We start from the raw sequence: 27,495 nt of genomic DNA, 5'->3' as shown, positions 1-27,495 counted from the left end.
GCGATCCAGAATCACCTAAGTATTAACCTTCTCCGAGTGTGCACTACACGTCACACTCGGGGGCTTAGCTGCGATCCGGAATCGCCTAAGTATTAACATTCTCCGAGTGTGCACTACACGTCACACTCGGGGGTTTAGCTGCGATCCAGAATCGCCTAAGTATTAACCTTCTCCGAGTGTGCACTTCATGTCACACTCAGGGGCTTAGCTGCGATCCAGAATCGCCTAGGTATTAACCTTCTCCGAGTGTGCACTTCAGGGCACACTCGGGAGCTTAGCTACAATCCAGAATCGCCTAAGTATTAACCTTCCTCGAGTGTACTCTTAACGTCACACTCGGAGAGTTAGGGAATTCCACAGACCCTCAATGAGGCTCATGCAGATGTCAAAACAACCGACATGTTCCGAATGTTTGCCTTTGGCTTCACCAAGAAACGCCAAACAAAAACTCGAGTCAACATTGCAACAGAAGAGCAAAAGAATCAATTCAAAGTTCAACCAAAGATAGTGGCTCGGTGTGGATCAAGCTTACCCACACCGAACCAAGAATGTGAAGGCCAACAGCAGTGGCCAAAGTTTCTTACAGATCCACACTCGGCATACCGAGGACAAAAGTGTTTTTACGCTTCATCTGGATTAACACCAGGACTGGAGGGCTCTACGAACGTGTCCAGATCAATACCGTCGGCGATGCGGGTGGCGCTTTCAAGGAAGGTTTCCATGAAGTCTTCGAATTGAAGTTTCTTCGTGTTGGCCACCTTCAACGTCTTCAACTTTTCCTCGCGCACCTCCTTGCAATGGACTCGGACCAGGGACAGAGCAACATCTGCACCGCAACGAGCTGCAGATTTCTTCCAAGACTGCACTCGGTTGGGAATCTCCTCCAGTCGGGTCATCAGGTTCTCCATCTCCTGCCGTGACTCATCTTCTGGCCAATGCTCCTTGTCAATTCGGCCGACGACTTCTCTCAGTCGACCGATGAAAGGACCAACTTTGCCCACATGGATGTGCGCACGGAGCAGATCCCGATTGGTGTCGTCGCCGAGTGGAACGTTCTCAAGAATCGACCGCTCCACGTCAGCTGCTTCAGCTCCGGTGTCAAAGCAAAAATCTGCGACAATAGGATAAACAGACAATAAGTGCCGAGTGTGACGCGCATAACACAACCACTCGGAAAAAGCAGGACTTACCAGCCAGACGCGTCATCATCTGCCGAGCCCAGTCGCTGACATATTTCTCCTGTGACCTGTATCGTTTGTTCAACACGTCCATCTGACCCATCAGAGCAGTCCTCTGTTTCCCCATCTTTTCCACTTCCTCAGTCAACACCTTGTTCGCTTCCCGAGCCTGCTCCAATGACTTCTCTCGTCCCTCCAGAGCATCCTTCATGCCAGCCATTGCGAGCATGGCCGCATCAAGCTCACCAGCGAGCTGATTCCTCTCCGCCTTGAGAGTCTCATAGGCTGATCCCATTTCAAAGGTTTTCTGCCACCAAACACCAAGGGACAATCAGAAAATTCAATAATAAAAGTCTAAGTTCTTCAGACCCCTTCCGACGCAAGCAGTCGACAGCGGTCTCGGGGACTACACCTAGTGGGTTCACTAAGAGTGACCCCACTGGCATGCCACTCAAGCAGGCCCCCCATATTGAGCTGCATGTTACCACCTACGCCTACGAGGCCAATACTACCCGACCTAAGTACAACTTACTCTCGGAGACTCTTGCAGAAAATGCACTCCGAGTGCCACAACTGCTAGCAGTCGGTCATGTCATTTACAGACCTAACCAAAGCAAAGACAATATGTATAAAGACAACTACCGGTGCAAGCACTCGACAGAAGTCTCGGGGACTACACCCACTGGGTTCACTCAGAGTGAACCCATTGCAAACAACAACTGTTATCCAAAAAACACCCAGTGGGTTACAAGAGAAAAGTAAATACTTACTAGCCCACTTACTCGGATATCATCCTGCAGCTCCAGGATCCGCTGGTACAAGGACGCGACGGAGTCGTAGGCCCTCTTGGCCTCCCCAGCCATCAGCTCCGCCTGCACCATGGCTCCCTTGGCCGCTCCCACCTGCTCCTCCGGGAGACGCTGGATGTTGAACTCGACATTCGACGAGCCTGGCATCATCGGAAGCTCCTGAGGCATCCCGAGGTCCGCTCCAGTCGGCACCTCAACCACCAGCGCCGGTTCAGTCGGCGGCAGCGCCTCACTCGGCGGCACGTTGGCGGCGAGAGCAGCAACAGGCGGAGCGGCCTCAAGAACGGGCTCCGCACCCTGTTCAGCTCTCCCCTGATCGCCCTCGTCCACGCAAATCTCCCCTGATAGACCGAACGACGCAAGATCTCAGAAAAAGAAAGAGGCAGAACCTATGATAGAATAAAACACTCGAAGTCACTACAACGCACCTGGCTGGGACAAGACGACGTTGTCCGTGTCCATGAGGTCGTCTTCTTGGCGCGCCGGAGAGGTGGCAGAAGTAGCAACTCTGTCGAGTGAAATCCATTCGACCAATGAACAAGAATTCACTCGGATATCAGAAGAAATTAAAAGATCGATACACTTACATGGAGGTGACGGGGACAGCAACCCTCATCCGCGGCAGAGCCTTCCGAGGTTTGGACCCACTCGGTTTGGCCGCCTTGGAAGACTGACCCGCAGGTTCAGCGGCGGCATCCCTGGCCCTTTTGGTGCTCCGAGCACTCGGGACCACCGGGGCAGTAGGCGGAGCACTCGAAGATGCTGGAGGGGCCGAGGGAACGGCAGGCTCGTGTCGGTGCTTGGTCCGATGCTCTGTTTGCGGAGGCGGAGAGTCCTGCTCTTCGTCTTCCTCCTCTTCCTCGCTGGTCTCTTCCTCCGATTCCCCGCCGTCGGAGACATATTCAGCGCTCTCCATGCTGCCCTCCTGGCTGCCTTCCTCCTCCTCGGTCGGGTTCCCGTTCAAGACGGGAGAAAACCAGTTGGTCCACTCCTGCGTAAAATTCAGTCGGCGACATCAGACGTCGCACACAGATTCAAGCAAATGATAAGATTAAGATAGTTAGGAGCACTCGACAAGTGCCACTCACCTGATTCGGAGGAGGATTATCCGCGCACAAGGGCTTCACTCGCCGAGATCCTTTGGGGTTCTCGCAGGGGCCTGTGATCTGGAGCACCGACGAGGTCACCCTCTCCTCAGTCACGCCCACAACGTTGGTCCGAGTGGAATCCTCGGGCCCCGTATAATGCCACATGGCGTGGTCGCGAGCCTGCAGGGGCTGTATACGCCGACCAAGGAAGACCTCCAACAAGTCTATGCCAGTGACCCCCTCCTGACGACATCTACGAGCGCCTTGACCAGAGGCTGGATGTCGTTCTTCTCCGCCCTCGTGAGCGCGAGTTGCTTAGGTGGGGCAGGCCGATCTAAGCTAAAGGGAGGCAGCCCTGTCGAAGCATTCGGGCAGGCGATATCTTGGCAGTAGAACCACGTCGACTGCCAGTTCCTGACCGACTCACTCAGCTGGAGGGCAGGATAACTGCTCCGACTCTTTTTCTGGAAACCTAGACCCCCGCAGAGCTGGAGAAGATGTGTTTTATCATCCGACTGGCTAAGTCATTTGATGGTCTGGGATCTAGCAGAGAATATGTGCTTGAACAGCCCCCAATGGGGAGGACAGCCAATGAAACACTCGCACAGAACTATAAAGGCAGAGAGATGGGTGATGGCGTTTGGGGGAAGGTGGTGAAGTTGTGCCCTGAAGTGATTCATGATGCCCTTGAAGAAAGGATGCGGAGGCAAGGAGAAACCTCGATAGACGTGGCTGAGAAGCAAGACGCGCTCCCCCTCCCGGGGCGCCGGCTCGACCTCGTTCTCCGTCGGCAGCCTCCAAGTCTTGTGCACGATCATCCCGTGCTCGACCAGCTGCAGCAGATTCCCCTCCGTCACCGTGGAGGGGAGGAAGTCGCCTTGAATCCACCCCGCCGGCAGCGGCCGCTGACGCCGCTGAGCTGGAGCCGCCGCCTTCCCCTTCTTCTTCCTCGCCTCCATCTTGCTCGTCTCGCCCTTGGTCATGGCGGAGACTGCCAGCCCGCGGGAGGAAGGGAGAGGGAAGAGTGTAGAGGCGCTGGAGGTGGCGAGAGAGATGGAGCAGGCAAAGGCAAGAGATTCGACGAGCGTAACGAAGAAGCCTCGCCGCCGAGATTTAAGTAGGGTTTCGACTGGGTCGCTGGCAGGTGGCCCCGAAACCTTATCCTCCCGACCCACCGCGGCGATATTAGTGGAGAGGTTGAAGGCGCGAGAATCGAGGCGTCAGGCTCTACTCGAGCGCAATGGCGTCATCCCCGCTGTGCGCGCGGAAACCGAAATTTGAGATCCCGGAAAATCCGCCACTGTCAGTTGACCAGTCGCATCAAAAGATGCCACAGAAGCACTCGGCTTCCGATAGTCCATTTCGCGAGTACTTCCACTCGGATCGTTGGTCAGAAGAGATAAAATGGATTGAGGCAAGCAACACCCAAGCCAAATCTGTTCCAGTCAGATCCAAACTTCAAGCAACGCTTCATCGTTCCAACCCCAATCCATTCGGGGACTAATGATGGGGTCATAGTCCTAGGGTAGGGTCATAGGCCTGCCATGTAGGTCCTACCCAAGGACATCCCCTCACAAAGGACAAGGCCCTTAGTCAGCCCCGACTGAATTAAGGAGTCCCCATCATCCAGTCGGGAATAGGTCCTCGACCATCCAGTCGGAGACTAGCATTCGGAGGACACTAAGCTAACCGAGTGGATACACTCGGTACATCGTAACCTCTCTGGAGGGAAACGGTCGCACGTTTCCGGGTGCATTTATTAGCATTTAGAGCATACGTTACCTGTAACATACGCATTCAATCCCCACTACTCCACCCCTGTACCGGAACCGTTGTGGAGGGCAGCGCACTCTATATAAGCCACCCTCCCCCACTGGTAGAGGGGTTAGCAACTCATTGTATTCCCTATTCCACTCGACAACAAAGCTCCCTGAGCAGTGAGACATAGGGTTATTACCTCCACGGCAGAGGGGCCCGAACTCATACATCCTCGCCGTAGCTGGGACTCTGCCCATCCTTTTCGTACCCTACACATCTACTGTCAGGCTTATACCCACGACAGTGGCGAAGGGCACCTTAGACAAGCTCGAATCCGAGGGTCTCCTCTACAATCTATGCGGGAGAGTGAAAGGATCGAGAGAAGGAGGTGAGGGAGGAGCCTGGGGAAGAAGAACGGTGCCGAAAGGGCATCCTACCTCGGGATTTTCGTAGACCCGACACGACGGTGGTCCGGCCTGATCCGAGCGCATGGAGCTCGGGTGGATCTTTGGGTGGCGAAGGAGGGCGATTGAGATGGAGAGGGAGTGAGAGGAGAGAAAGGGAGAGGTTGGGGGATTTATATGGGTGGTCGGGGCTGCACCATGAGCCGAGCTCATAGGCGTATGCGGAACTGGCCATGGCGGCCACAGGGATGGCCTTGCTCGGGTCAGGAATGCTATTGGGCATCGCCCATGACCAGGAGAAGAGAGAGGGGGAGCGGTGCGAGGCCAGTGGCGTGTCCCTCTACGCGAACAACACTATATGGAGCAACCAACGCCAGGCACACGCAAATGGAGTCACTTGAGAGAGATAGAGGAGGGGGGGCGAAAGTTTGGAGTGTTGCACACCTCAAGAGGGGCTCGGGTTACAATGTCCTATCGCCAAAGTTTTTCGGGGGGCCTCGGGATGGGCGTGCAGAAATTGCATGCCACGACATGCCCAAGCGCTCTGGGCGTGCTCCCTTTTATCCACTAGCTTCTGAAGGTACTAGAGATGCTCTTTGTAGGTTAGGGCACTACTACAGGATGCTGCTAACACGACTGTACATTCAAAGACCCTTCATCGAAATTGTGTGCGATCCACCAATCGCAATAGGTATATATCAAGCTCCGTCGCCAATGACACGAATTCTGTGTGATGGTAGATCCATCAAATACGATTCAAAAAACAGTTGCTTGTGCGACCTACGACAAACAGTTCACCCACGCAAACTGTTTGTGATGGGACAAAGTAACGCAAATGGTTAACTTAATACAAGTGTGTACGATGTATGACATACACTTCACCTGTATTAATCATTTGTGATGACTTAAAATAACACAAACGGTTAACATAATACAAGTGTGTGCGAAGTACGAAATACAGTTCACCTGGATTAACTATTTTTATGACCAAATATAACACAAATGGTTTACATAATACAAGTGCATGCGATGTAGGACATACAGTTCACCCGGATAATTTGTTTCTGATGATCTAAAATGACACAAATGGTTAACATAAAACAAGTGTGTGTGATGTACGGCATAAAGTTTACCTGTATAAACTGTTTCAACTGAAATAAAATAACACAAACGATTAACATAATACAACTGTGTGTGATGTACGGCATACAGTTCACCTGGATAAACTATATGCATGTAAAATAACACAAATGATCATCCAGATCAAGATGTGTGTGATATACAACATACAGGTCACTCAGATGCGAAGTTGTCAGAATCGCGACTGAAGTATTCGAATCTTAAGACCTTACGATCCAAACTATCATTTCTGATTCTACGATTTTGCTCATAGAATCTAAGTTTCTACGATCCTCGTAGTTATGATTCTATAACTCACGATCCTACCAACAGAGGTCTAATCCGATTCTGAATTGCGATTCTAACAACTTTGCTCGGATGAACCGTGTGCGATGATCTGAAATAAGACAACCAATTCTGTAAGAAAAATGCTTACAAATACAATACACATAACCGATGCAATGGTGCGCAAGGTTTTGGTAGTAATTATTTAGTTATGTTAATTAAACGCAAATCCATGCTTTGTGAGTGCCCAAAGCGCACTTTCTCCTCCTTATTGTTGTGCCATGTAAATTTCTTTTACTTATATGTGGCATGATTAGCACCTGTACACTATGGATCACTGAGAAGGGCGCCACTTTTTGTCAATTTTTGTCTCGCACCCATCGGAGGCGCTACAGCCATACGCTGGGGATGGGTGGACCGTGTGTGATAGTGGGCACACATGTACACACATCCCAGAACGCAGGCCAACGTACGCCATCCCACATGGTTACTAAAAACCACAAAGCGTTTCAGGTTTGGGAACCAAAACCATAAATAAATTTTGAGCTTGTTTCCCATCACATTCCAAATAACCATGCTTAACTTATTGCAAATCATTCCAAACCTACCAAACCTAAACGTGTTCCCACTTAGCACTTGTTTACTAGAAGGCTATAAAAACACCTACTCGAAAATTACCGCACATTCTCTCCACATCACCAAAGAAAGGCCTTTCTTACCGACTGTTCATTCTGTCTACCATGCCCGGTAGTGTGCGGGATTCTGGGTCAAGATATAACCAGGGAACGAAGACCAAGGCCGCAAAAGCAAAAGAGAGGTCCCACGGCCGCCATGCCGAGGAAGAGCCAGAGAGCTCCAGCAACGTCGGGTTTGCCGCAGCAGAGATGTCCGGCAGCGTCACAGACGCTTTGGAGGATCTTTCATGGAGAGGTGAGGGCTCTCACCATCACAAGTGCATTCGCCTCGGAAGAAAACCGGACAAGCTAGCAGTATTCGATTCCTCAGCCATCAACGACATGCACGTTGAGCTAGATAAGGTGGAGGCGATGATCCATGTCTTATTGAAGATGCTGGAGAAGAGGCGACCGACCTTGTGGTGAAACTAATGGAGGAAAACATTGTGTGGAAAAAACCGCACAAGTGCCTCAGAGAGGAGGTTGAAAGAACTGGCCGAGGAACTTTTGGAAGATTTGGCGAAGCTCCACATCGAGTACGAGGGGGTGGTGAAGGAATCCGTGGCGCGTGTCAATGAGCTTCATGAATCCATGGCAGAGAACATTGATGCTCTCTAGCAAACATAATGTGCCATGGCTGCAATGTGGAAGATGGCAGAGGAGAGGTGAGAGGAAATGGAGGTCGGGGAGGCGATGAAAAAGGAGATTGAGGAACTCCACGCCTAAAAATCCATCCAGAATTAGATAGTAGCGGCCCAGATCGTTGTTTGTGTATTCCCTCTTCAGCCTCTTCCTTCTTCTTTTGCCCTTGTTTCTTTGGGGAGTTGCCGCACGTGGCATTTTTTATTATCCTGAATATGTAAGAGAATTATTAACCTTTGCCAATGTGAATTTCTCGTTATATTATTTTGTTCGTAGGTCAATGTATATGAGTCAAAAATAGACAAAAAGTCAAGTTCTCAGCAAGGCAGGAACAAAACAATGGTTACGTTTGAGCGGGGCAATAGGATCACAAGCCAACTAGTCCCTCCATCCAGGCACATTAATCGCATGATAAACAGAAGGTTAGACACCATTAATTCAAAAGTTGAGAGCGAGGTAAGTGGTGGGAGGGGGTGGAGGTTAAAGTATTGCTTCCCTATGAGCCTACCCAGTAGATTACTCCCATGCGTCCCGTTGAGAATGCATGACGGACACCTCTCACGCGTCACATCGAGCTGGTGCAGCGGACAAGTCTCACACGTCTCATCGGGCCTGCGCGGCGGAAAAGCTTGCACACGTCCTATTATCAAACAGCTTCTCGCATGATAACCCCATATAAAGTAAAAAAAAAGTTGGATGCATGCCACCAAATTAATTAATACCATAATGCATATGATTTAAGTAATGGATAAGTCTGGCATTCCCAGCCCACCAAGCAAAGCCGGTGGTTTCTTGGTCACGACCAGCTAAAACGAAAGTTCCATTAAAGAGCGTTTCCACGTGGTAGAACCTCCTCAGGGAATATAAGATTTTCATGAGGCTGATCCTGAGCTGCCATCCACGCACGAATACCCTCGTTTAAAAGAATATTTTGGTGTAGAAAATCTCGAATTCAGGATCTTCCGCTGCACGGATTTCCTGGGAAACAAAGTCATAGGCACGTAAGTTCAGACCCAAGCCAACTACGCCACGTTTGTGACAATAACGTGGCAACTATTTGTTGCAAAATGTCTAATTTCCTCCTCCCGGTTCAGGTCGAGGGAATCCAGCGCCGCTCATGGGGTTCCATGTCGCCTCCATATGCCCGTGCACCAGCCTCCCTCACCTCGACCTCGTGACCTCCTCCAGCCACCTCGTTGCCCCTGCTCCTTCTCTCCCTCGTCTCCCACGTCTCATATATATATATATATATATATCTCATGCAGCAGTTGGATCGTAGGAGTGCCCCGAGCTGCCGCCATCGTCCCCTGCTCACCCCGCCGCCTTTTGTTGTCGCATTGCCGTCCTTCGGCCCGGATTCGGCGAGGTCCGGCTGGATCACCATCGCCCGAGTCCGCCGCTTGCCCTGCGTGCGCGCCATCCCCGCCGGCAAGGCGCCTTCCCTACACCGCTTCTCGTCGAAGCAGGTTGTGCCCAGCGCGTCCGCTCGCTCGCCCGCACCCACTCGCGTGTCCCGTGGGCTGCGCTAGGCCTAGCCACGACCGGCCTGCCTCACCTCACCCGTTGATCACACACAAATCTGCCAGGCCAGCCGACCTCCTCTACCTTGGGCCGCGCTGAGGCCCAGCTGGAGCCTAGCGCCAAGCTCAGCCAACCCTGACGAAAACGGGCCGAAGGCCATGGGTGAGCTATCCGATGTTGTTCTTTATATTGTGCTCAGTGCACATCATAGTTGTCCTGCGCCCTTTGAACCTGGTGGGTCGTGCGCAGTTTCGGCCCATGAACATTTTGTTCAATCCTATTGAATTTATCAATTATCCAATAAATTGCATAATTACAGAAAAATGAATGTTTTTAAAATGCCCATAACTATTTAACCGTGCAGCGTATAAAATAAATTAGATATGTAAAATGTCCAGAATTTCGTGTAGATGAAGAATTTCCAAGTTTGATGCATGTTTACAAATGTTTAACCTGCTATTTGCATTGATTTGTGTGATGCCATATTAAAATGATATTATTCATAGCAAATTAACCACGCAATGGATTAAAAAATTTATACATGAAAGTTGCTTAGAACTTTGGGTAGTCTCACGATATCCAACTCTCCCATGTGTTTAAAATGTTTAAACTTGCTCTTTAATTAATTTTTCATATATTCCATGTTGAAATGGTTTAATTCATAACTTGGCTAGAAAAATGTGTAGAATAACATGGTGACATTTATTTTGCTGTTTAACAACTCTAAAATTATGTATATGTAGAACAGTACCGAATCTTAATTTGCATATGGAAACTTTCCGAAATTGTTGTTCGTTGTTCCTTCCTCATTTAAACTTTTTAGAATTCCATGTAGTTTCCTAATGTCTTATCCCCCATGTTTTAACATGTTTGTGGCTGTCGTTTGCATACATTTTGCACTCATGACATATCATCTTGTGTTGCTAATATCTTTTAAATTGTAGCTCCATTTTATAGGATCTATATATGTAAATCGACTAGAATGACGTGTAGAATCACATAGTCCACTTTATTTTGTTGTTGAACAAATATAAAATGTGTTTTGTTTAGATCTGGACCAATTTTGAAATTAACTTATCGGGTCATTTGGGAAATGCTATATGTTGTTTTTGACCTCATTTAAAATGCCTAGATAGTGTAGTTTATTTATGCTTCACCTCTTGCCTTGTTTAGCAACATTTAACATTGCCGTGTACCTAAGCGGGAGTGAACTAAATAATTCAAATATTGATTTTCATCAATATGCAATGAGTTGCATATTGAGCTTCATTTAAGGTGTACTAATATATTGTTATGCTTTGTGGTGTCATGCATAATTAAATGGACACACATCATATATGATTGTGCATCACGTCATACATATGTTGTGGTGATTATCGTGTATTGATTATTGTCTCCGGACTTTTTGTTCTCGATAGAGTTCCGAACCGCTTCGGTGTGTCACGTCCCGTTCGACTATGTTAGTTCGTCTATTTGACGGATTCGTTCTTCTTCCAAGCGGGATCACATGCAAGATGATCATTTCCCTAGATACCATTACTATCATTGCCATGCTAGTTGTCTCGTTTTTTTCACTGTGTCATGTTGCCTACCACTTAAATGTCAGCTACCTCTGAAGCTTGGACTCTGGTTAATGTCTATGGTCCTTGTCAGGGAGAGGCTACGGATCAGTTTGTTAACTGGCTATACCATCTTAATATCCCTGCAAATGAGGATTGACTGCTGCTTGGAGATTTTATCTTTATTCGCACCCCTTCCAACAGAAATCTCCCTGGTGCTGATGTGAATGACATGTTCATCTTTATTGAGATCATTGGCCATCTGGGTCTTTTAGAATTGCCTCTCAAAGGAAGGTATTTCACCTGGTCCAATATGCAAGACTCACCCCTTCTAGAGCAATTGGATTGGTTTTTCACTTCCGCCAATTGGATATCATCTTACCCCTTGACTCAAGTCCTGCCTTTAGTCAAATCTGCATCTGATCATGTTCCCTGTGTGGTGACAGTCAACACTTCCATCCCTAAATGCAATCTCTTTTGGTTTGAAAATTATTGGGTGGAGATGGATGGGTTCCTGGAATGTGTGCAGAATTCTTGGAAGATCCCTTCCAGGAGAGGTCACATCGCTGCCATCATCATGGATAGGTTTAAAACACCTAAGACAGGACCTGAAGAGATGGCAGAGTAGTCCCTCAAAGCTTAAAACACTCATTGATAAGTGTAATAAAGTGGTGCTTTGTATTGATGATTTAGAGGAGCTCAGACCCCTTTTCAGACCTGAAGCTAATTTCAAACTGATTGTCAAACTTCACCTAGATCACCTACTGCATCTACAGTTTCTATACAGGGAAAAGAGAGCTACCATCAGATTCATCAAGGTGGGGGAGGAAAATACTAATTTTTTGGCTACTGAAAGATACAGAATAAACTCCATTTCATCCCTCAAATTAGCAGATGGGCCTGTTATCACTGATCATGAGCAGATTGTAGGATGTTTTTGGACTTCCTTCAAGAACAGGATGGGATCATCTTAGGGAATTAATTTGGCATTTAATCTTCAATCTCTCATTCATAGAGTGGATGGGCTTGATGTTTTGACACTGCCTTTCACCAAAGAGGAAATGGATAGGATTCTCAAAGAAATGCCCATTGATAAAGCTCCTGGTCCAGATGGTTTCAATGGCCTTTTTTTCAAGAAATGTTGGCATATAATTTGTCCTGAATTCTACGAGCTTGCAGCTGACTTTCCTGCAGGGATTGCTGAGTTGGAAAATATGAACTCTTCCTATATTAGCTTGGTTCCCAAAAAGAGTTCTCCCGAGAAAGTTGGTGATTTCAGACCTATCTCCCTTACTAGTATGGGACTTAAATTCCTATCCAAGATGATTGCCAATAGGCTGTAGTTACATATCTAGAAATGCATCCATAAAAATCAGTATGGCTTCATCAAGTGCAAAACCAGACAAGATTGTGTTGGATGGACACTGGAATATTTGCATCAATGTCACCAATCCAAAAAAGACAATTGTCATCCTCAAACTTGATTTGAAAAGGCCTTTGACTCTGTGGAACATGAGTTCATCTTTTAGATCCTTAAGCACAAAGGTTTTAATGCTAAGTGGATATTACGGGTGCAACAGTTGCTCAGTTATGGCTCCTCTGTTGTTCTTCTCAATGGAGTTCCTCGTAAAAAAATTATGTGTAAGAAGGGGTTAGGCAGGGCGATCCCATGTACCCTCTCCTTTTTGCCATTGCTGCTGATTTTATCCAAACCTTGGTGAATCATTTGTTGCAGGATGGCCTCATCCAGCTGCCAATACCCTGTCATGACAAGGACTTTCCAGTTGTTCAATATGCAGATGACACTCTGATCATTTTGCATGGTGTGGAATCTCAGCTGCTAGAATTCAAAAAGATGCTCCTGCTTTTCTCCCAATCCACAGGTCTCCAAGTAAACTATCACAAGTCTGCTCTGTTGCCTATCAACATTGCTCAGGGGGAACTTCACACACTTGATTACTCCCTTGGTTGTAAGGTTGGATCACTTCCCTTCACATATCTCGGTTTACCTGTTGGGACAACCAGGCCAGGGATTATTGATCTGATGCCCTTGGTTGATAGTATGGAAAGGAGACTCTCTGCTAGCTCCTCCTTCCTGGCACAGGGGGGACACTTACAATATCTCAATTCTGCCCTATCCTCTCTTCCCATTTTATTCCTCAGCACTTTGGATATACCACCAGGGATACTTAAACGGTTGAAAAGGATACAAAGACAATGCTTGTGGAGGAAGAATGGCCAAGATCATGCCCCTTCCCTTGCAGCCTGGGACTTAGTGTGCAGGCCAAAGATGAAGGGGGGCTTGGGAATTATGAATCTGTCTGTTCAAAATGAGGCTCTGTTGCTTAAACATGTGGTTACGTTTTTAAACAAAGCTGGTGTACCCTGGGTTGATTTAATATGGAACACCTATTACCACACCACAGTTCCTCAAGGTACCTCCCTTTGTGGATCTTTTTGGTGGAAGGACATTTGCAAGAAGATGGACAACTACAGAGCTGTCACATATGTCCAACCCAACAGGGGAGACACCTTCCTCTTTTGGTCTGATTCCTGGGCATTAGGTGATTCTACCATGCCTCTAGCTCTTCGTTTCTAAAGATTGTTCTCCTTTGTTATTGACACTTTCTGCACTGCTGAGGAAGTTTTCCAGGCTTATCAGACAGATAGTATGATCAACATGTTTCACCTGCCTCTCTCTGACAGGGCCCACCAAGAGTTGGAATTGGTCACCTCCTTACTCCAGAATCTTGAAAAAGATCCATCTTGCAATGATATTTGGCTTTGGAGTAGTGATTGTAAAGCTTATTCTTCTAAGAAATACTACATCCATGTACATCTGCCAATTGTTCCCAACCCATTGCTCGGTTGGATTTGGAAAAGTTGATGCACCATGAAAATCAAGATGTTTGCCTGGATGCTCATCATGGATAGGCTCAACACACAGGATATGCTCGAACGCCGCCACTGGAAGGTGTATGAGTCAAACCTTTGTCTTCTTTGTCATGCTAGGGTCAAAGAGGATAGAGATCATCTCTTTTTTAACTACCTTTTCAGCAGCAGGGTCTGGAACTACCTTCAGATCTCCTGGCAGGGTACTTCCATGTGGACCACTTCTTTGACAGCTAGAAAGGATTTTCACCATCCTTTTTTCTCTGAAGTAGTGTTCACTGCCTGCTGGAATATTTGGACAGTTCGAATGCCAAGATTTTCAACAATAAGCGTCCTAGATTCAGCAAATGTAAGTGTGGTTTCACTCACGATATCTCCCTTTTAGCTCATAGGCTTAAGGCTAGATTTAGGGATGATCTTCTCAAGTGGATCTCTTTTTTACCTCCTTGAGGTTTGTATCTCTCCCCCCATCCCCTTTGTATATCCTAATCCTCTCATGTACATATAATCTATTACTGGAATAAAAGAAAAGCTGTGGGGTGTTTCCCTACAGTAGCTGGTCAAAAAAACTTAATTGTCAGCCTCCCAACATTGCCATGAAAAGCCTCTATCCCTTCCACGGCCCATCAAACCCTTGTTTGGCTATGTTACCGCTCACTCAGCTTCTTATAGATTTTCTAGTTACACGTGCAGTTGCTTCCATGTGAAAACATGGGTTCCTTGTTATACCACCATATTATTGCTATTTATTTTAATGCACCTATATACCTGGTAAAAGGCGGAAGTCTTGGAATTTTGGCCGGTTGTTTTGTTCCGCTTTTGCCACCCTAGTTACGGCTACCGGTGTTAAGTTCCATATTGAGCACTCCTAACATGATTGGGGTTGTATTGGGGACCCCCTTGACTTTCGTTTTTCGTGTGATGAAACTCGTCCGGGAGGGCCCAACATTGGTACTATATTTGCCCAACAGAATAATACTCTGCACTGTTATTAAAACATAGGGTGTCGTGAACCTGATGAGTAATTCAACATAAATACAGGGAGGCCAGTGCTGATGGTGCTGGTCCAAAACAGAGCATTGTGCGGGGCCGACACCGGGAAACTCGGGAGATGTCTATGAAGCCACCGTATGCTTAGCTTATCCGTCGTGTCCTGAGAACGAGATTTGCAGCTCCTATCGGTATCGTCGACATGTCGGGCGACCTTGCTGGATTTGTTTTACCTTTCTCGAACTTCTTGTCCGAGGGATTCCAAGGATACTTTGGGTTTTCCACATGTTGAGGTTTTCCACGAGAAACTCGAGGAGATCACAGGTTTCCCATAGTCTAGGATTCTGACGCATCTTGTGGTAGTTTGTGATGGACTAGTTGGAGCACCCCTGCAGGGTTAAATCATTCTGAGAATCGTGCCCATAGTTATGTGGAAACTTGGTAACTTTGTTTAACATATAGTTCTAGGTACTTGAAGCAAACTTAGTTAAAATATGCCAACTATGTTCATAACCATGACTGTCCCTTCTTGTGAGTTCTGCATCGAGAAGAGGAAACAGTGGGGTTATGTTTGATCTAAGTAGGTGTTCAGGATCACTTCGAGATCATTATTAGTTCATGCCCGTTATGTGTAGATCCTCCCCCCTCTTATTTCTTGTACTCATAAGTTAGTCACTCAAACAAATGCTTAGTCGCATTCTGCAACCTCAGCACTTAACCATACCTCACCCATTAAGCTTTGCTAGTCTTGATACCTTTGGAAATGAGATTTTTGAGTCCCTGTGGCTCACATATTACTACAACACCAGTTGCAGGTACAGGTAAAGTGATACTTTGATGTGAGCGTGATGATTGTTCTATTTGGAATTTCTTCTTCTTCATCGATCTAGGATGGGTTCGAGTCCGATAGGATAGCAAGGATGGACGTCGTTCTTTTATCGTTTGTTTTCATCTGTAGTTGGACCCTGCTCTTCTTCATGATGATTGAATGTATTGTTGTATTGTGTTGTTCATGTTGTAGCTTGTGGCAAGGGTAAGCCAATTCCATATACTCATCTCTTATGTACATGTACTTGTAACGATATCCATTCTTGCAAAACAACGAGATGAGCTTCTATGTCTGTCGAGGCCCTCATGCCAAAATAAGGATAGGATCGCATCTTGGGTGTTACTCGGGTCTTTCCCCAGCAAGTGCACCATCCGGTGCCAGGCCCGCGTCCATGTCGACAGGCCAGAGTGTGCTGCGGCTGGCGCCGGTACCACGGGCGTTCTGCCCCCAGCCAATGCTCGCCTCCCTCCGGCATAGGAGGCCACCATCGGCACCTGCGTTAGGCCGGGCTCGGGGCTCCCGCCTGGAAGCAGCCTGGCTTGGTCGGGAGGACGAGTGGGCACTCAGGAACGAAGTGGTGGCGCACCCTGGCGCACACCCCCACGAGACGCAAGTGTGGTGCTAGGCGGCAGGGATAGAGGAGTTCGCTGCTTGGGATGTCGGCAAGCTACAGGAGACGTGGGCTGGGCATGCCTCATGAAGTGTCGGGACCTCGCGGGCCCTTGAAGCTTTAGAAGCAGGTCGTCCCCCCACCCACGGGGGTAGACCCCTACGGCATGCATCGTCAAGAGGCCTGATGCTCTCGCAGCAACATGCCCCCTAGGTGACTTCTTGAGTAGTTCTAATCAAGCAATTCCATGTATTTTGGATCGCCCCAAGCGGTTGTTTTTTGGATGTGTAATGAACTCGATTAACCGTCACTTGAGATTGTGTTGTTTCTCTAAATATTAAGCTCTGGGGTTTCGCCACTGCCGGGGGATGGCGTGCCCCCGCAACCTCCGAGGGAAGGATTGACGGGGAGGGTTAGACACGACATCTGTGCAGGACTTGTCCTCACACCGTCAAGAAATCTAAGCGACCGAGCTTTGACTCGCGGGCTGGCCACCCGTGCTAGCCATCTTGCCAAGGTCCTTAGTGTCACACCCTCTCGACAAGCCGTCGCGAGAAGATGAAGGGATGCTGCTTGGCTCGCTCTACTGCTGGAAGAGAGCCATGCCGCCTCACACAATGACTCTCCTGATGACGTGCTCTTACGACTACATGGGGGTGTGAACGACACTCATGTTTGGGCCGTAGGGACACATGACGGCGCTCCTCGGGGTATGCGGGGTGTGAACAACACTCATGCTTGGTCCTCGGGAGCGCACCTGAAGGCTGAGTTAGGAACTCCTGAGCCTCGTGCCTAGGGTATCTACCTATAAAGAAGAGCGTGACACTCTCATGTAGTAATGAGTGGGTTGTATATGCTCGGGCCCCATGATGTGGAAGCCCACGACGAGTCGCGTCGTGGCCGTGGAGGAGGGTCCCCTCCCACCCCTAGTGGGAGGCCTCATTATCCGTGCTAGGGAACAAGACCATGAAACTCTCACGTAATAATGAGTGGGTTGTATACGCCCGAGGCCCCTGAAGTGGAAGCCCACGCTGAGCCGCTTCGTGCTCGTGGAGGAGGGTCCCCTCCCATGCCTAGTGGCAGTACTCATGCTCCTTGCTAGGGAGGAAGACCGTGACACCCTCACATAATAATGAGTGGGATGTGTACGGCCCCAAAGTGGAAGCCCACGACGAGCCGCTTCGTGGACGTGGAGGTGGGTCCCCTCCCACTCCAAGTGGTAGTCCTCAGGCTCCGCGCTAGGGAAGAAGACCTTGACACTCTCACATAATAATGAGTGGGCTGTATACACCCGGCCCCCCCGAGGTGGAAGCACGGGACGAGCTGTATTGTGGCCGTGGAGGAGGGTCCCCTCCCACGCCTACTGGGAGTCCCCATACTCCGTGCTGGGGAAGAATACGAAGGGAACACCCTGGGGTCCGCATTTCTTTTAGGTTGACCCGTCCTGGACACGCCGGCTGTGTAACGACCAAGATGCGGTCCTTTCCGATCTGGGGGTCGAGGCCCCCGAATAGGAAAGGAGCGCATCTAAGTGTTTTGCAAGGAAGTAAACATAGCACATAATAATAAATAAAGTAGATAATCTGGGATTCAACTGTCTTCTTAATAAAAAAATACAGAGCACAACGCAGATACAAACAAGGTAGTTCCGATACGGGCTACAAAACAAGGGAAATGCTATGCTACCCGATGCAGGCCCACGATCACGACCACAGTTCAGTCTTCTGGATAGTTCACGTAAAGGCGATCGGTCTCCTCGTCGTACTGCCACGCCAGTTGGGTGCCGTCGGGATCCTCTGCCTCTGGGGTACCTGTACCTGCTGGAAGTTTCGGAGGAATCCGTGAGCCACGGGGACTCAGCAATCTAAGGCCTTGGTGCTAGATCTAGTCATGTCTTTGGGTAAGGAAGGGGTGAAGTGTTTCGGGCTGCTGCATCCTAAGGTTGAATAAGTGGCTAGCTTACGCAAAAGAAGAAGTGACAGTGTTCTATGCTAACGGTCGTGAGTACTTGATCATAAAGTGATCCTGAACATCTACCTACGGCATTCATAACCCCGCCGTGTTCCCGATCGAAGAGAGATCTTCGAAGGGACAGTCACGGTTACACACACAGTTGGCATATTTTATTAGTTTAAGTTTAAGTTTTCTAATACAGGATGTTAACAAAATATTCCAAGTTGCCACATAACCGCGGTCACGGATTTCCGAAAGATTAAACCCTGCAGGGGTGCTCCAACTAGTCCATCACAAACGAACACAGGCCGCAAAGGCATCCTCTATCACGAATCTCGTGATCTCGTCGGATTCCTTAGAGGAAAACCTCATCTCTGGGGAAAACCAAAGCTTCACCGGGATTCCTATACGCAAGATATACCGCTAAGGCAAGACAAAGCTAGCAGGACCTCCCGACGTGTCAACGACCCTGATAAGAGCCGCGTATCTCAGTCTCAGGACACGCCGGATGAGCACCGCGTACGGTGGCCTGATAGACATCTCCCGAGTTGCCCCGGGTTGGCCCCGCACACGACTCAAGTTTGGACCAACGCTCATGAGGAGCACTGGCCCGGGTTGTTGATTAGATTCCTCGGGGTAGCTATTCCCTATGCAGTTTATTATTAAGTGGTTAGCAGATTAATACCAAAGTTGGGTCCTGCCGGACAAGCCTTAACACTACGCGATTTATCAAGGGGGTCCCCATAACAACCCCGAACGTGTTAGGAGCGATCATTATGGAATCAAACACCGGTAACCGGTAACTAAGGCGGCAATAACGGAACAAGACACCCGGCAAAAGGCTAGGCCTCCCGTCATTTACCAAATATATAGATACATTAATTTAAATACAGGAATTGAGATAATGATATCAAGCTCATGGCAACTCATGAGTTATAAACACCTGCAACTAACAATGCTATCATTAGTAGCTGAGCAAGCCTACCTAGCCAAGCAAGTTTTGCTAGGGAAGAGTAAGGTGTTTAGGCTCATGGCATGTGAAGAGGCAATATATTTTCAGTGGTAGGCAGCGAGCAATATGACGTGGAATCGAAACTAACATAACAAGTCTAGATATGGGATCAAGGTCATGTCATCTTGCCTGTGATATCCTGACTCCACGTAATCGGTCTCCGCTCCCGGTGCTACCCAACACAAGAATGACAGCCAATGAACAGCAGCACCACAAAATGCAACAATCACATGATGCATGAGATGAAAGTTGAGCATGCACCACTATTTCTAACACTAGCACAAGCAAGAATAACTACAACAAGTTCCTGAACAGAACTTTGCAATAAACTATTTGGACATGCATGGGAATGAAATGAACAGATGCATCTCGTAAAAACGGTGCAAAACCATATCAAGAACTTTGCAAACGGAGCTACGGATCAACGGGAATCAACGAAACACGATATGAAGCCCTACGTGAAAGATTCATCACCACACACACAATTGGCACAAATCTGGTGTTCCCAGGTTGCCAAGACATATATTTATCCAACATGAATGAAATGGAGCAAGGTATAACACCCCAACAACAAATGAACACAAACTTTGAGCAAAATGTCAAAACTACGCAATCTGCCAGTTTCTGCATCTTAGCTGTTTGTGAGCAACATGCAACATAGCTACAGGTCTTCAAATATGACAAATAATATATGTGGCTGTTGTCAACCAAGAACACTACAATCTCCATCAAGAATCACAGCAAAAGGAATTAAAATCTAGAAGATACAAGGCCACAAACTTTCCCAAAACCATCAGTTCTCAGGGACTTAGTGAAAATTCCTGCACCTGAGTTTCTGTTTCTGTTCTGAAGCCTTTTGACAGCAATCAAAACACAAGCTACTGGACTCCAAATGACCTGAAAATTGACAGGAAGCTTCAAAAACATACCAGGTTCAAAACACTAGCACTGAACTAAGTCCAGTTCTCAAGATAAAGACCAGCACAACCTTATCTACAGGGGAAGAAAATGTTTTCAGCATTCCAGACTTAGTGAAAGTTTCAGAGTTCAAAAATCTGGAATTGTTTTCCAGCCACATGCCCACTTTGTCTAGGAATAGTTTGCACACACAAGTTCCCAAGAGGTGTTTGACACCACTATGGTATTGAGCACAAACCCCTACAACTAACACACCAAGATCCATGCCTTTGGGCTCCACCTATACCATGGAGACAAAGCCCAAACTTTCAACAACATGAAATGCAAACCCATAAGGTATTCCTCTAAGATGACAACACATAGGAGAGTTTCATGTGCACAATGACAAAGTGACATGGGGGTTTGAACCCCATGTTTGTGTCATGCACATCAACAACTCCAACACCACAATTCCTCTCAAGCACTAGCATCAAGCTCACACATAAGAAATCTTTATCTAACAAGAGAGTATGCACACCCCCCACATATGGGTATGTGATGGTGCACACTCTCACAAGCATCACTAGGATCTTCCTAGTATTCATGTCACCATCATTATGCAAACTACCACAACAAACCACACCCTCACATGCTAACACAATAGCTATCTAGTGCTACTCCTCACCTCAAGACATGTGATGAGGGGGAGGCATCCACACCCCACTATATCAAGGCAAGCTAATAAAACTACAAGATCCCTTAGCCCACACTAAAGTTCACAAGCTTGGGGCTATACAAGAGTAGCTAGTGACTCTTATCACCTCGAAGCACAACTCACACCAAGGCCAAGGCATCTAACATCATCCACCTAACAAGGTTAGCTCCACTTCTCCAAAGTGGCACCCACCAAAACCATCACAAGCATAGCAAGATCACACATCACCTCTTAGTGTGCAAGACACACAATACTAAATCTACCCTATCTATTTTAGCAGGAACTAAATCATCCCCACTGTGCAAGAGGGTTAGAAATCACAAGAAATCACAAAGACTAACAAACCACTTGTATGGAGTTAGGGAAACAGAAATTAAAAGGCAGGAAAAAAAAACAGAAAGCCAAAAAAAAATAGGCCAGGGGCTGCTGGGATTCGAACTCAGCCCCCCTGGTGTCCAGCACCACTGTCTCACCACTGCGCTGCTGCACCAGACTTGGATAAGAGAAAGGAAAAGGCAAGGTAACCTACCTACAGGAATATTCAAAACAAAGAATAAAAAGGAGCCGAGGGGGGGACTCGAACCCACGCCCTCCTACAGGTGCTAGAATAAGCCAGCACCACACTACCATCGGGCTACGGATCGGGAACTAGTTAGACAAGAAGGTAAAAAATAGTAAAACACTCCTCTCGCGAGAAGTATCCCGCCGCCGGCCGGAGCCGAGGACGCTGGCGGCGCCACTCCCGGCCACCACCGGCAGGGGAAACCATCGACGGGGCCCGCGGGACTCCCGGGGGATCCATTCCCGCCCTGAGCACGGGAAAAGGTGCCTCCTTTGGCTGCCCGGACGGCGCCGGCGTTCCCTGCCGCTGCAGCTGCAAAGTTGCACCGGCTAGCTGCTCTGCTACTGCTACGCCTACAGCCGGCTGCTGCTGCTACTGCTACGCAGGGGAGGCACCTGCTACGTAAACCTACGCATGCCTACTCGCCCTGCTACTGCTCGCACGCGACAGCTATCCCCTGACGACCGACAACAGGAAGAACGAGAACTCGCTCCGGATCCGGACCGACCTGAGGAGGAGGGAGCACGGGCGGCGGCCCTCACCTTGGGGAGAAGAGGGGGCGTCGAACGGGGAGGAGGAGCGCCAGAGAGGAAGAAGACGTGCCGACGAAGTCGTTCCGCCGAAGACCGAAGAAGAGGACGGACGCAGCTCGCCCGGTTCGTCCTGTTGACAAGGACGAGCTCGACGGGGAGGGCCACTCCTCGGGGTCCTAGTGCCGGGAATGGGACGCGGGGAGCCGCCCCGAGCCCCCGGACATGGCGCCCAGTGCCGAAGGCGACGGATCGGCGGTTGACAGAGGTGGCGCTGCACCCTCTCTCTCTCTGCTTCCTCTCAGACACTTACCAGGGAAGAACAAGGGCAGGAGGGAAACTGGCGGCGCTGGGGGGAACGGAGAGGGAACCCTAAGGCGGTGCAGGAGGGCTCGGGATCCTTTTTAACGTCTCGGGAGGCGAGCTCGAGCCTCTGGATCAAAGAGAGAGTGATCGGGAGGTGGAGCGCGCGTCGTACAGGGATGACGTCGGGAGGAAGAAGGAACGCTCGCCAGTGGGCTCTGGAGCGCATGCACTTGGGCCAGGGAAGAGGGGTAAGGCCCAAGTGGCTCTAGGTAGAGAGAAAGAAACCTGGAATAATTTCTAATAAAATAGGGCCTGAGAGAAAAGAAATATACACAGCCACCTAGTAGGGAAAAAATAAAAGGAAAAATCCCCGTGGTCTTGAAAAAAAAATGACCTAATAATTAAAATAGGAACACAATATTTGGAGCCTTTTGAAATAAATGCAAAACAGTAATTAATCTACTGTTTTGGTTCATTTGCACCTTTAAAATTCAAAGATCAAATCAACAAAATTGCACCTCCTCATAAGCACCTTTTTTATCTAACCACCACACATTTTTGAATCAACTTTGGGAAGATGGAATTTTAGCAAGAATAAAATAGGAGGGAAAAGGAGTTTAAAAGGCAAGAGCTTTAAAAGACTAGCACACCCTCTTGCATCACACACACCATTATCACATGCATCACAAGGTAGTGCAAAAACACCACTTAATCCTAGCAAGATCACATGCACTCACTACATCACAACACTACTCCTATTAACTCAAATGCAACATGATCATGGCATGCAATCATAAGTATGGCAAGGAATGATATGTAATTCATGCATGCACGGGAAGTAAGCACTAGGGATCACACATGGATTCATGGCACAAAATGATATCATCACAATCTCTGACAAGGTGGCCCCACATGGAAGGTTACAAAAAGGGAAAGACCTACACTTGGGGCATTACAGGCTGCTTTTATTCTTTCTAATCCTCGACTTGCGAACTAGCTCGTCCGACTGGCCCGTGTTGGATACGGCAGCGCACCTCTCCTTTCTAGGCTCGCGAACGAGTAAGCCTTGTGTTTTCTATCGAAAGTCTTGGTTTTCTAGTTTTCGTGGAGCCTCCTTGGTTTTATGCCCTCTTACCATGCCAAAATGCAAGAGGGGATGCCCAAATGCAAGCGGGCTAGCACGCACAGTTCGAAACAAAGTGTTCCTCTACAGGACTTCCCTCAAGGGTGTCGCGAGGCGAGCCCCGCAAGCAGCAACCGCTCGAATGATCCGCTTGTGCAGAGAGGGCAATCCCCTGAGTATTATGCCTCGGGATCCCACACAACCACGCTCGGGGGGTGGGCCTACCACAACGAGGTGTCTGAGCGATCATGAAGGAGGAAAGGGGAGATAACGCAAAAGATGGAAGATCGGGTTCCTGAAGTGCCACCACCAGGCGGCTAGAACCAGGCCCTCGCGAGGGCACTAGCCTCGCAAGGCTCCCACCGGCAACCATCATCAAGGACTTCGAGCCACCCCCGCGGAGCTGTGATGTGATGCTGCCCTAGAGGCTTCATGGGGAAGGACGGCTAGGTCGGCGTGAGGCAATGACCTGGTCGGGTAAGGGAAAGTACTAAGAAGCGCTTGGGGGCCTCGTCGCACATCGGGAGCCATGCACCACGGGGCCCCCGGGCTTGGACATAGGAAACGCACGACACGGAGTGAAGGACCTCACGAAGGGAACAAAGACAAACCAAGCGTAATAGGAAACCACTACTCAAAAAAAAGGTATATTACATAACGTCTGGCGCCCTTTTTAGGGCCGTGGGATTCCTGATGCAACAGGAAAGGGAAAGAAAAGCGTAGACGGAAGGAAGAAGCAGTGTGGTGGCAGCTCCTCGTGCAGGGGTGGCGGTTTTACAACCATTACCACGGTCGCCAAGGTGTCATGGGAAGTGGAGGCGGCATGCGCTCCATCATGCGCCTCGTGCCATGACTGGTGGGCGGATGATGACGGCTTGCGTCGCTTCTTTTCTCCAAACATCTGATCCGCGCGTGCCATGGACCTAGGGATATCTTACGCGGGAAGGATGGCGCAAGCGGGTGGTGTTGGTCAAGAGGGCAGTGACCGCGGACGCGGCACGCGTGCATTGTGTTGGTTCACTCGGAGCGGTTCCGGAAGCGTTGCGGGAAGGAAGAGTTCCACGACACGTTGTGTAACAGCCTAAGACTGATACTACAGAAGATTCCCCTTTTATTCATTGCCGCCGAGTGATTATTTGTTTGTCACATTCATCATCGCATCATTCGCGACATCTGCATTGCATCGACACTCCATTGTTGCCAGTTTTTCAAAACATGCATATGTTATTAGTTGCCCGTTCTCTCTGTTCTCGTCGTTGACTGTTTTGAGATCTACCACACATGCATGCGCCCGCGACATTGTTTAATCCTGTTTTAATGTGTTGAATCTTGGCGTGCGGTCTTATTTTAATGTAGATAGACCTCCTACCAAATTTGTTCGCAATTGGAGTTCGTTTGATACCCGTACCGTTAAATATATAGCGACACTATAGCCGATCAATTGTCAGACGTTTCCGTATTTTAACCTCTATCACTGGTTTGCCCATTTTCCTTCTCATCCCCCCTAACCCCTGTGCACAGTGCACTGACCTGCCCGCAGCCTAGTCCGGAAACTTCCCCGAACGCCGAACCGGGTGGTCGTGACCGTTGGGTCCGGATCAACCCCGTAATACCCTAATCCGTCATCGGTTTTTCAATAGGACTCCCCTAACCTATTTTTGTACCATGACCGTTCGATTTAGATTGAAGGGCAAATTAGACCCCATTTAGAAGATAGTGGCTATTTATATGCGAAATCAGTATAATCCTACCCTAACCTTAGATCCTAGCCCTATTGTACCGTTGCCCGACGCCACTCCTCTCTCCATCGGGATCCTCCCAGATCGGCCCGAGCCAACCCGCAGCCGCACACTTCGCGAGTAGAGCCCGAGAGCTCCATCCACTCGCGACTGACACATCCAATGCCCGAAGCTGCCGTGCCTGGAGGTTCCTCGCATCCAAGCCGCCACAGATGCCTGCGCGGCACCCGTGCCCGCTGATAGCTCCTCGCGCGCGCGCTTCTAGCCACTACCTTTGTATGCTTTTGCAGTTGTCCGCAAGCAGCAGCAGCTCTGCCTGAGCTCCTAGCCTTGTGCGTGCTCGCCTTGTTTCCCGATGACTGGCACTGGGCCGGCAACAGTGAGGCCACTAGCAGGTCGCCCATGCCTTCCTCTCCGTCGCCCCCGAGCATATCCTTCCTCTACTTCCCCATTTCTTCTTCTGCTCATGCTCAACTCTCCCTCTCTTGTTCTGTGCATAGGAGCCATGGGCGCCCGCCAAGCTCCACCTGCGCCATGGACCAGAAGGTCCCCTGCTTCAGCCCTGCTCGACCCACCGTGCTTTGTCGTGCCGTTCGTCGTTGTTGGATCGTCGGTGAGAAGGCTGACCCTGAGCTCCACGACGTCCCTCTCTTTCTCTCTTCTCTCCCTCCCGTAGGTCATCCCTACCATGGATGTGCACGAGAAGCTCACCGCCTCGTCTCAAAATCACCGGGAACACACGGATCCGGGTAGACCCGCCCCTCATCCGGCATCCTTGCCTCCGAATCGCCACGGCGGACGTGCTACCGACGTCGTTGAACTGCTGCAACCTCCATGACCGGATGCATCTCTTTCTCACATTTAGTTATGATGTTTTCAATCTTGTTCAGACCCGCGGCTGTGTTGGTTTATTATGAGAGATCCATTGTTTTTAGCACAACTGCGCAACAGTCTAAATGGTTAGCTCATTGGTGTGTAGCCAGGAGATCTTGGGTTTGAAACCCCACGGCTGCACATTTTGTTTTCTGCAATTTGTCTATCGAGGATGAGTTGCTGCTGCCGTTTCATTTAGTGTAGAGCCCAAATTATTTCGCGTGCAAGTAGCTAACCCAGCTGGTTAGTGTGAGACTGATGTCCCACAAGCGTATGGGATCGCATTAGTTTTCGAGGGTAGAGTATTCAACCCAAATTTGTTGTTTCGCACGACGGGAAGCGAAAGAATATTCTCAAGTATTAGCAGCTGAATGCGTCAGATTCAACCACACCTGAAAGATTAGTGTCTGCATGCAAAGTATCAGTAGGAAAGTAGTATGATAGCAACGGTGCCAGAAATGATCTGTTGACGGCAGACTATTCCTAATTGTTGTATCAAAGGCGCCAGTAAAAGCCATGTTGACGGGATGTCGGTGCCAACAAAGTCTTGCAACAAGAAACAGCGGAGTAGCAAGGAACAGTAGTAGCAGCAGCAGCAAAGTAACAAGTAACAACAGTAGCAAAAGCAGCAAAGTGACAGCAGCAAAGTGGCCCAATCCCTTTTGTAGCAAGGGACAAGCCTAGGCAAAGTACCGTAGCGAGGACCAATAGTAAAAGACTCATAGGCAGTGGATCGGTGATGGATGAGTGTGACGGATGTGATTCATCATGTAACAGCTATAACACAGAGAGATATGTAACTAGCTCCCGTTCGTCAATCTAATGTAGGCATGTATTCCGTATGTAGTCATACGTGCTTAGGGAAAAGAACTTGCATGACATCTATTGTCCATCCCTCCCGTGGCAGCGGGGTCCTAATGGAAGCTATGGGATATTAAGGTTCTCCTTTTAATAAAGAACTGGACCAACGCATTAACACGCGGTGAATACATGAACTCCTCATACTATGGACATCTACGGGAGTGGTTCCGGCTATTGTCACTCCGAGGTTGCTGGGTCATAACACATAGTAGGTGACTACAACTTGCAAGATAGGATCTAAACCACACATATATTGGCGACAACATAATAGGTTCAGATCTGAAATCAGGGCACTCGGCCCAGAGTGACAAGCATTAAGCATAGCCAAGTAGTAGCAACATTAATCTAAAACATAGTGGATACTAGGGATCAATCCCCATCAAGAACTAACTCGATTACATGATAGATCTCATCCAACTCATCACTGTCCAGCAAGCCTACGATGAGATTACTCATGAACGATGAAGAGCATCATGGAATTGTCGATGGAGAAAGGTGGATGATGACGATGGCGACGATTTCCCCTCTCCGGAGCCCGAAACGGACTCCAGATCTGCCCTCCAGAT

Source organism: Hordeum vulgare, chromosome 4H, assembly GCF_904849725.1.
Source record: "Hordeum vulgare subsp. vulgare chromosome 4H, MorexV3_pseudomolecules_assembly, whole genome shotgun sequence".
Classification (NCBI taxonomy): domain Eukaryota; kingdom Viridiplantae; phylum Streptophyta; class Magnoliopsida; order Poales; family Poaceae; genus Hordeum; species Hordeum vulgare.
The sequence above is the reverse complement of the archived record's forward strand: the minus strand, read 5'-3'. Positions refer to the sequence as shown.